This window comes from Oryctolagus cuniculus, chromosome 14 (genome assembly GCF_964237555.1).
Source record: "Oryctolagus cuniculus chromosome 14, mOryCun1.1, whole genome shotgun sequence".
Lineage (NCBI taxonomy): Eukaryota > Metazoa > Chordata > Mammalia > Lagomorpha > Leporidae > Oryctolagus > Oryctolagus cuniculus.
Window position 1 is genome coordinate 37,027,472 of NC_091445.1, and position 10,819 is coordinate 37,038,290.

At 43.7% G+C, this 10,819-nt stretch overlaps 1 pseudogene; it reads left to right on the plus strand.

Moving 5' to 3' along the window:
• Nucleotides 1-209: 209 nt before the first annotated feature.
• On the plus strand, nt 210-371 carry LOC127487502 (U2 spliceosomal RNA; annotated as a pseudogene).
• The last annotated feature ends 10,448 nt before the right edge of the window (nt 372-10,819 follow it).

Below are 10,819 nucleotides of genomic sequence, written 5' to 3' on the forward strand. Positions count from 1 at the left end.
AGGCATGGTGAGAGAAGTGACAAGGGCTATTGATCCAAGATGGTGAGCTCTGTGGTCCCTATAACATACGGTTGTGGTTCTGTTAGACTCACTGGCTTAATAAAAGGTATCAGATCAGTTAATGAGTCTATTGAGTTTCTGGCATTTTCTTCTGATAGATAGCCTATAGATCCAAGGTGGTCTTTTGATACTGTATAATCCATAGATTCATTACTTCTCTGCCTTTTGGCTAAGATCAAGTGTAGTATCTGTTCTTACCAGTTTAATAACCTATAGATTCAAGTCTGTGGGAAAAAAATTCAAGCCTGGAAAATAAAGTAGAGTGGGATCAAGTTTGCCTCTACTTTACCTGGAGAGGTTCAGGAGATTTTTCTCATTCAGCAACACAAAACACTGAGCCCAGCAAATTGTAACTGAGAATCCACTGGATCAGAAAACAGAATCAGCTGGAGTTCCTACCATACCCAAATGGGAGACACCCAGAAGCCCTTCCTCTTGAGAAATCACTCCTTTCTCTTTCGGTGTAGTCTGGGCTATTAGTCTTGACCCAGGGAATTGGAGCAAAACCAAGTTAGTCTTGTTATGTGTTAAATGAACAGCCCATGTCTTAGCAAACTCTTAATTACACGTAACATTACAACAGTAAGATTATATTCCCCTGAAAAATAGCATCTTGCTTACAAATGCCATTCCCTTCTGCTGTGTGGGTTCTTGTGGTAACTCTCATGGAAGTTCCTCAGTGGGAGACCAAAACAAAAAATTTCCTGACTCTAGTGATGACAACTTGAAGCTGTGTCCTTCAATTTCCTTTATCATTCCTGCTTGAGGGCGGTGAACTAGGACTACCCAGGTGAAGTCACTGAGTTCATGACCTCAATGCCATGGTGAACAGGGAGAGACAGGGCGTGGACAGAGAATCAGCCAGCTAATGATGGCCCAGGAATGTACAGCAGCATTTGCCATGTTTGACAATGACCCTGTAAGAACCCTTCCTTTCCCCTCAGTACCATGGGGAAGTGGCTTATACCTCTTCTCTTATTTACTGCTTGGTGATATTGTGAGAGTTAATAAGGTGGTCTATAATCCACTGCCTTGTCAGATAAAAGGGCCTCTAGGAATGAAAATTGTATAAATGGAGTTGTTGGGATGGTGAATGCCTTTATACATATGAAGCATAGATAAGGAAGGTCCAAAGAACAGCTATTGGTATAATCATGGACGATTACTGAGGATTTGCTCTGTATTCTCTAAGAGCTTTACGTATCTCAAAATCAATTTCTGAGGTCCATTTAGGCTGCTATGCCAGGTGCCGTAGACTGGGGCGGGGGTGGAGAGGGAGCTTATAAACATTAAAAATGCGTTTTCTCAGTTTCTGGTGAGGGCGATCTTCCAGGCTTCAGATGATGGATTTCTTCTCGTGCCATCACATATTGTAGAGCTGAGCCGTGTCTCCTCTGTATTAACCCAAAACTGGGACCCCTACTCTTATGACCTCGTTTTACAGAACTACTTCCCAAAGACCCTACTTTCCAATCCCATTACAGTGGGGGTTAGGATTTCCACATATTTTGGGGGGACAATAAATATTCAGCCCATAACAGATATAGATAAATTATTATACTCAGTTCATGGATGAAAAATTGAGGCACCCAGAGTGTAAGTAATAACTTAGCTCATGCATGTAGCAAGCTGTAGTAATGGCTACAAATCTAGGTAGTCTGGTTCAAGAATCAGGACTCATAGTGCCTCTACCTTCATTCCAGGTCTCTCAAGGTCCCTGCTTCTGTTGAATTTCATGTAAAGACTTCCATGAAACAGAGGAAAAGATGTGGTTAAATTTCTTTTCCAGAGGCTGGAATTCTTTCTGGCACATTCAAGCTGATGAACTCCCACCCAGCGAATTCAGAATGCGTTAACCTTAAATCACATGTGTCCCTCATCACCACTTCCCACCACCTTCAGTCCCCATCACCACAATGCTTGGATGGCACCTTCACACTGCTCCCCCTGGAGGAGCACTTTGGAACTTCAACGTAAACTCCAGTGTATTGCAGGCAAAATGTCTACCTTGGCAGCATAAACACTAACACTGTACGTGAGCAGGGCTAGCAATGAAGCTCTGTTCTCTGGCATTATGCCAGCCATTCCTAGAGGCTAATTTGTAGCCCGATGTTGCCCAGATGAGTCCATCAGCAGGCTTGTCACTGGCAGTTGTTAGAAGTCCGTAGTCCCCTGAAGCCCTTTCTTGCATTGCAGGCAGGGTCAGGACAAAGGGTGGGGTGGCTGTGCCCAGTGGGCTGCACGAGGCTGCCAGCCAGCACTCGGCGGCTCTGGCAATTAGCACAGCTCCTACAGTTCTTAAGCAATGTTGATGGACCCGTGTCTTTCATTAAGCTGCCTGAAATTCAGTCTCCTGGTGGATCCCAGGGGGAACATTGGGGAGGAAAGAGTTTATTTTCAGATACAGTTGAACAGCAACTGACTCAGGAAGCACCTAAAAATGATAATTAAATATTTCTCCAAGGAATAAATTAAGATAAATATGTTCAGAGTTCCTCCGTGTAGCTCTGTTTAGAAAATGTCCAATTAAGATAATACAGACCACATTTCAAGAACCGAAGAGACTGTTCCACTTCACTCCTTTTCTGTCACGGCTGATAGGTCTCTAAGGGAATGGTCTTTTTCCTATCTTTGAAAGCTACGACCTACTAGGATGTAACCTGGTGGCACAGGGTCTTGGTCTAACCCTGATTTTGAGAGTCAAAGACTTCTCGGTAAGAAGCAAAACTGAAGTTACCATAGACCAATGGGGTGGAGAGGACAAACCTCATTGTCAGCCAAGATTTACGCTCATTGAGTGACTCTTAGCACAGTTCTCTGGTGCTAAAACATGAAGTGAGCATCTACTTTTTTTTCTTTTTTTTTAACTTTTATTTAATGAATATAGATTTCCAAAGTACAGCTTATGGACTACATTGGCTCCCCCCACCCCCCGATGACTTCCCTCCCACCCGCAAGCATCTACTTCTTCAGAAAAGAAGTTTGTCCTGTTAGCATTGACTGGGCTTCCAGGACTCTCAGTCTGGCTTCCACATGCATGTCCCCTGGAGGTCCTTGCAACTGATCCTTGAGTTCAAGTCCTCTTCGAGTTTCACTTCATTAATCCTCCATGAGAGGCTGAGCTTTGCAGTTAGACTATTTTATAGATGGAGCAAACTGGAAGGTGAAGGCTTTATGGCCACTAGCAAAGGCCCGAGCCCCTGTTCTTGGTCCACGCCTCCTGCTCACAGCATGCCTCATGGCAGTGCACAGTCAGCACTCTTCTCAAAATGTCCAAAGCGGGTGGGTCAGTTTAGCTTTGTGACCAGAGGTTTTCAAACCTCCCGCATTCGGCAGGTCAAGGCAAGATCAACCAACCCACTTATGGGATCAATTTTTTGCTTAGCTGCCCACAAGGCTGGTGTATCTAAAACACATTGAGAAATGGAAGAAAACAACCGTTAATGTCTCTGACACACGAAATGCCTACCAGGGTCTTTTTCCCTGTGGTTATTGAGGTGAATATGAAAATAGGCTACTGCAAGCAGAGGAAAGCAAGTATTTGAATGGCTTGTAGTCTCCATGCGATGCAAATTCCTGCAGTTCAAAGGCAGAACCTGCCTCGTCTCCTTTGCTTTGGGTCAGGAATAGATCATTTATTACCCATCACCAGGAAGTGCACGGCAGAGGCCTCATTATCTCCTATCCATGTTTTCCAAATCAATCAGCTCCCTGCTGCACTGCTGGGTTTTTTTTTTCTTGCTTTTTAAATTTGAATGTCAGCTAAAATTAGAATGTGTTTTTTAAAAAATGTCAGAGCTTCGTTAACTTTGGCTTTGTGATGGTCCTGTCTATCACTTTTGGTTGTCAATGTTAAGGAAGCTATTTTTCTAAAAATGCTTATATTGGTGACTCTTTGGAAATTTCATGGTACTCTCCTTAAAGATCTGAATGCTGCTTAAAAATCAAGATGCTCCAAATTGCTAGAACCTATAAATAGCCACATTTTAGAATGCACAGAAGATGTTTTTGTGTGTTTCCCTACATTTGAATTCACATTACATAAAATATTCTAAATGGTGGACATAGATCAGTGTTTCTCAGTGGGCTGGGGGTAATGGTTGCCATTTGCTCTTGGAAATGACGGACTCATCCACTGTGGGACTTTTCGCTTCCTGGCTTCTCCTGCCCACTAAATGCCAGCAATTCTCCCCTTTACTGTGATATCTGGGCTCAGAACATGACACTCCAAAGTAGGGTGCTTGAAGGACCTCAGAAGTAAGGTCTTTCTAACCTTCCCCCATCCTCCTGTGCTCTGCCTCCATTGCTCTCCAGTGAGACAGCATTATGTTAAAAAATCAAAAACTCTAACACCAACAGTCACAACTCCTTGCACATCTATTCTCAAAGCTTTCACCTTTCATCTCCACTCCTAAAACTGATTGTTGATTCCAAGATGGCAGAATAGGGGGTGAGCTTACTGCTCTAGTCTAGGGGAAGATAGTTAAAAAAAAAAAGGTGGAGAGAATGCAATCTCACAAAAGAGTTAGGGAGAAAATGGCAGAGGAAATTCCATGCAAATCAGAGGGACACTGTGAACCTACGTGGAAGCTGTGGATGCGCACAACTCAGGACCCCAGCAGCCGAGAACCTCAGCACCAGCTTTCGAGAGTGAGGTGAGACCAGACTGCAGCAGCCCCAGACATAGGCAATAAATCTGTGGGAAGACACTGGTGTCCATCTGGCTTGGAGCCTTGTGGGGGACAGTATACCTGCCAACCTAGAGGATAAAAAGAGGGGACACATTCTCTTTCCCCAACCACCTGGCACCAGCATCCTGTAACTAGCTAAGAGAGGGCAGGCATGCCATTTTGGATATTTGTTAACAGTTGTGTCAGCCTGTGTCTGCATGTGCAGAAACCAGATAAGAGGAGATGCCTGAGTCTGGCTGGGAGGATTGACAGAGAGCTGGGTGCTCTTGACTATGGGAGCCTTGTGGGCTGGGACAGTGGATCATTGAAGAATTCAAAAGAGAAATAAAAAAATTCCTGGAAATGAATGAAGATGACAATACAACCTATCAAATCTTTGGGAGGCTGGCGCCACAGCTCAATAGGCTAATCCTCTGCCTGCGGCGTCGGCACCCTGGGTTCTAGTCTGGGTCGGGGCGCCGGATTCTGTCCCAGTTGCTTCTCTTCCAGTCCAGCTCTATGCTGTGGCCCAGGAGTGCAGTGGAGGATGGCCCAAGTGCTTGGGCCCTGCACCCCATGGGAGACCAGGAGGAAGCACCTGGCTCCTGGCTTCGGATCAGCACGGTGCGCCGGCCACAGCACGCCGGCCGCAGCAGCCATTGAGGGGTGAACCAACGGTAGAGGAAGACCTTTCTCTCTGTCTCTCTCTCTCTCTCACTGTCCACTCTTCCTGTCAAAAAAAAAACTTATGGGATACAGCAAAAACAGTGTTAAAAGGGAATTTTATAGCAATTGGTGCCTACATCAAGAAATTGGACAGGCACCAAATAAATGAGCTATTAATGCATCTCAAGGATGCAGAAAAACAACAGCAAACCAAACCTAAAAGTAGTAGGAGAAAAGAAATAATTGAAATTAGAGAAGAAATAAGCAAAATTTGTTTACATCAAATTGGGAAGCTTCTGCACTGCAAAAGAAGCACTCACCAAAGTAAAGAGAAAACCGACAGAATGGAAAATTTTATTTGTGGACTATGCAACTGATAAGGTATTAATAACCAGAATATATAAAGAGATCAAGAAACTCAACAACACAAAACGAACAATCCAGTTAAGAAGTGGGCAAAGGACTTAAACAAGTATTTTTTAAAAGAAGAAATACAAATGGTCAACAGACACATGAAAAAATGCTAAGGATCACTAGCCTTCAGGGAAATGCAAACCAAAACCACAGTGAAGTTTCAACTCACCCCTGTTAGAATGGCTTTAATACATAAATCAAGAAGCAACAAATGCTGGTGAGTATGTGTGGGAAAAATACCCTAATCCACTGTTGGTGGGGATGAAAACTGGTATAGCCACTTTGGCAGACAGTATAGAGATTCCTCAGAAATCTGAATAAGCCATCCCACTAATGAGAATTTATCCAAGGGAAATGAAATCAGCATATGAAAGAGTTATCTGTACCCCCATGTTTGTTGCAGTTCAATTCACAACAGCTAGAATATGGAATCAACCCAAATGTCTGTCAACTGAAGACAAGATAAAGAAATTATGTGTTATGTACACCATGGAATACTACACAGTGGTTAAAAATGATTACTGATGCCATAAACAAGAGTGTCAATTTGTTAAGTCAACAACAGGAGTCACTGTGCACTTAATCCTCATATAGGATCTCTGTCCTTAATGTCTTATACATTGTGAATTAATGCTATAACTAGTACTCAAACAGTATTTTACACTTTGTGTTTCTGTGTGGGTGCAAACTATTAAAATCTTTACTTAATATATGCTAAATTGATCTTCTGTATATAGAGATAATTGAAAATGAATCTTGATGTGAATGGAATGGGAGAGGGGAGGGTTGCGGGTGGGAGGGAAGTTATGGAGGGGGGGAGCCATTGTAATCCATAAGCTGTACTTTGGAAATTTATACTTATTACATTAAAGTTAAAAAAATAAAAAAATAGAAAAAAAATGAAATCTTGTCATTTGTAACAAAATGAATGAAATTGGAAAACATCATACTTAGTGAAATGCTAGTCCCAAAAGGACAAATATCATATGTTCTCCCTAATCTGTGACACTAATAGAGCACATAAAAGGTAATCCTATAGAAGCAAAACTGACACTTTGAGATGCAACGACTTTGAAAAGCACTTGTTTCGACTATTGAGGAACAGTTTTTTTAATACTATCTGTTGAACTCTTAGTATAGAGTTAATCTTTTGTGCATAAAGTTAATTGAAAATAGATCTTAGTAAGAAATAAGAATGGGAATAGGAGAGGGAGGAGAGAGAGGAGTGGGAGTGTGGGTGGGAGGGGATATGGTAGGAAGAATCACTATGTTCCTCAAGTTGTATTCATGAAATGTATGAAGTTTGCATTCCTTAAATAAAAGGTTTCTGGGGGAAAAAAGAAAAAAATCCCATCACCCAAAGATAAGAGAATCACCCAAAACAGGATGACATAGGACTGAACCAACTGTGTAAGAATCAGAATTGAAGGGGCCAGCACTGTGGTGTAGAGGACTAAACCATTACTACAGTGGTTTGAGTCCCAACTAGTCTACTGCTAATGATCTGGGAAAAGCAGTGGAAGATGGCCCAAGTCCCACCCACGTGGGAGACCCTGGAGAAGTTCCTGGCTCCTGGCTCCTGGCTCCAGCCTGGCCGAGCCCTGGCATTGCAGCCATCTGGGGAGTGAATCATCAGATGGAAGATCTCTCTCTCTCTCTCTCTCTCTCTCTCTCTCTTTCAAATAAATAAATCTTTTTTTAAGAAAAGATTTTGTCCTCTTCCCCAGGGGTCCAATAACATTATTGGGTTATTCAGTCTCTCTCCTCCTCTGCTTCTCCTCCCACTTCCTCTCCCCCTCTCTGTCTCTCTCTTATAAATAGTTAACTAGTTAAATTTATGTGACTGGAACAGGAGTTTTGTCTGGTTATTAGGACAACACTTGGGACACTCATGTCCCACATGGGAGTGCATCAGTTTGGTACCCAGCTCCACTTTTGATTCTAGCTTCCTGCTAATGTGCAGCCTGGGAGGAGCAGGTGATGGCTCAAGTAGTTGGATCCCTGTCATCTACATGGGATAGTTGGATTAATGAGTTCCCAGGTTCCAGTCTTAGCCATTGTAGATCTTTGGGGGATTAACCAGAAAATGGATCCCTCTTTCTCTCTCTCCCCTGCCTCTGAAATAAGTAATTTCTAGAAAAACATATATAGCCAGCTATAAATCATGTATAAAACAATGTAACAAAAAAGTAGAGAGGCCGGCGCCGCGGCTCACTAGGCTAATCCTCCGCCTTGCGGCGCAGGCACACTGGGTTCTAGTCCCGGTCGGGGCATCGGATTCTGTTCCGGTTGCCCCTCTTCCAGACCAGCTCTCTGCTGTGGCCAGGGAGTGCAGTGGAGGATGGCCCAAGTGCTTGGGCCCTGCACCCACATGGGAGACCAGGATAAGTACCTGGCTCCTGCCATCGGATCAGCATGGTGCACCGGCCGCGGCGGCCATTGGAGAGTAAACCAACAGCAAAGGAAGACCTTTCTCTCTGTCTCTCTCTCTCACTGTCCACTCTGCCTGTCAAAAAAAAAAAAAAAGTAGAGATAAAATGAGAGAAACAATAGAGTACACATTATGTCTTATTTTTCATATAAAGAAACAATAAGTAAACATAATGAGCTAGTAATTTACTCAAGGAACAGAGGTGTAAATGTATTATTTAAAGTTGTAATAATAACCATTAGAGGAAATATAAACTGCGACTCCTCTGGAACAAAAGGGAAGAAGACTTTTCATCTTATTTCACTCTGTGTAATTTAACTCCTTTTTACTGCAAACATGCAGTATTTTTACAATAAAAATGCTAACTTTTTATTTAAAGAAAAACTACACACTATTAGGAATATTTGTAAAATGCAAGGGTTTTTTTGTTTGTTTTTTTTTTTTTGCTGACCTAACATCAGTAATCCTGGTTATAGCTGTGTGCCATTTTATTCAGTAGACAAATTCACCAAAATTACCTGTGATTTGAATCACATTCCAAATGTTCTGAATGAATGGCACATTTAAAGACGGGGGAAACAGTGTTGTGGCAGAATAGGCGAAGCCTCCGCCTGTGATGCTGGAATCCCTTATGGGCACCAGTTCCAATCCTGGCTGCTCCACTTCCCATCCAGCTCCCTTCTCTTTTTTTTATTTATTTATTTGACAGATAGAGTTAGACATTGAGAGAGAGAGAGAGAGAGATCTGAAGCCAGGAGCCAGGTGCTTCCTTCTGGTCTCCCATGTGGGTGCAGGTGCCCAAGCACTTGGGCCTCCACTGCCCTCCCGGGCCATAGCAGAGAGCTGGACTGGAAGAGGAACAACCGGGAATAGAACTGGTGCCCATATGGGATGCTGGTGCTGCAGGCAGAGGATTAACAAAGTGAGCCATGGCGCCAGCCCCCAGCTCCCTTCTAATGCACCTGGGAGAGGAGCAGAGGATGACCCAAGTGTTTGGGCCCCTGCACCCACATGGGACACCCAGAAGCTCCTGGCTTCAGACTGGCTCAGCCCCAGCAGTTGCGGCCATTTGGTAAGTGAGCCAATGGATGGACGATATCTCTCTCTCTCTCTCTGTGTGTGTGTGTGTGTGTGTGTGTGTATGTACCTCTGCATTTCAAACAAATAAAAAAATAAATCTTAAAAAAAGGGGAAGAGGTCAGCACTGTGGTTTAGCAGATTAAAGCTGTGGCCTGTAGCTCTGGTGTCGCATATGGGCACCACTTTTCTTCATGAATTGCTGGGTGCTGCTGCGTGAATGTGTCCTCCCAAAATCCATGCTGGAAACCTAATCACCAAGCTGATGTATCAGGAGGTAGAGCTTTGGGAGGTGATTAGATTTTCAGGATAGGACCCCCGCCCCAACCCCATGATTGGGATTGATACCCTTATAAGAGAAACCCCAGGAGCAGGCACCTAGGAGTGCCTGGGGCTTTAACTCAGAGAATCTGCATTCAGTTCCCTGCTCCAGCACCTGACTCGTTTCCCACTAAAGCAGATCCCAGGAGGCAGCAGTGTAATTGAGTTCCTGCCAACTTTGGAGTGGTGGGTAGAGACCTGCATTGTATTCTCAGCTCCAAGCTGGCCACTGTGGGCATTTGGGAGTGAACCAGAAGATGGGAGCTCTCTCTCTCTCTCCATAGCTCTCTCTCTCTCTCTCTCTCAAAAATGAATAAATAAGTAAAGTTTTAAAACAAAGAATCCCCAGGGAGCTGCCTTGCCTCTTGCATCATGTGAGGACAGACCTACAGGTGCCATCTATGAATCAGAAAGCAAACCTTCACCCATCACCAAATCTGCCAATGCCTTAATCTTAGATTTTCCAGCCTCTAAAACTGTGGCAAGTGAATTCTATTGTTTTTGAATTATCCAAAATATGGTATTTTGTGACAGCAGCCAGAGAGGACTAAGGCATTGCTGTGCTGAATTCTGTCCACAGGTGCCAAGGTGATAACTCAGCAATTGGGTTCTTCGGCTTCATACCAGCATTTGGAAGGACACATTGGAGGGAACACAGTACTTGGCTCCTTGTAGCAGCAGGTGTATTGAAGTGATCACCAACAGGGTGCGTGTATGCAAACACATATGCACATGTGTGTGCATGCCTACAGAGTAAGAACGCACACTGGTGTCTGCCAAGAGTGAACCACTGTCTCAGAATTTGGTGACTGAATAAAGGAGTAGAATTTCCTCTTGAGTCACTTCCCCACACCAGCTCTCTCTTTATTCATTTGTTTCAAGGTTTCCACTGATGCTCTTTCACCAAAGCATGTAACACATGTGCTCTCAAAAGCATCAAACCTTCGTCCCTGATTTACTCCCATACCGGGGTTTTTTTTTCTATAAACAAATCATCCCTAATCTATTTCCCCTTTTATCTCTATAAGTTAGGGAGAAAGAAAAGGCAGAAATAGTTATATTTTGGGGCTGGTGCTGTGGCATAGTGGGTAAAGCCACTACTTGCAGTGCTGGCATCCCATTTGGGCACCAGTTTGAGTCCATGCTGCCCCACTTCCGATCCAGCTCTCTGCCAAGACCT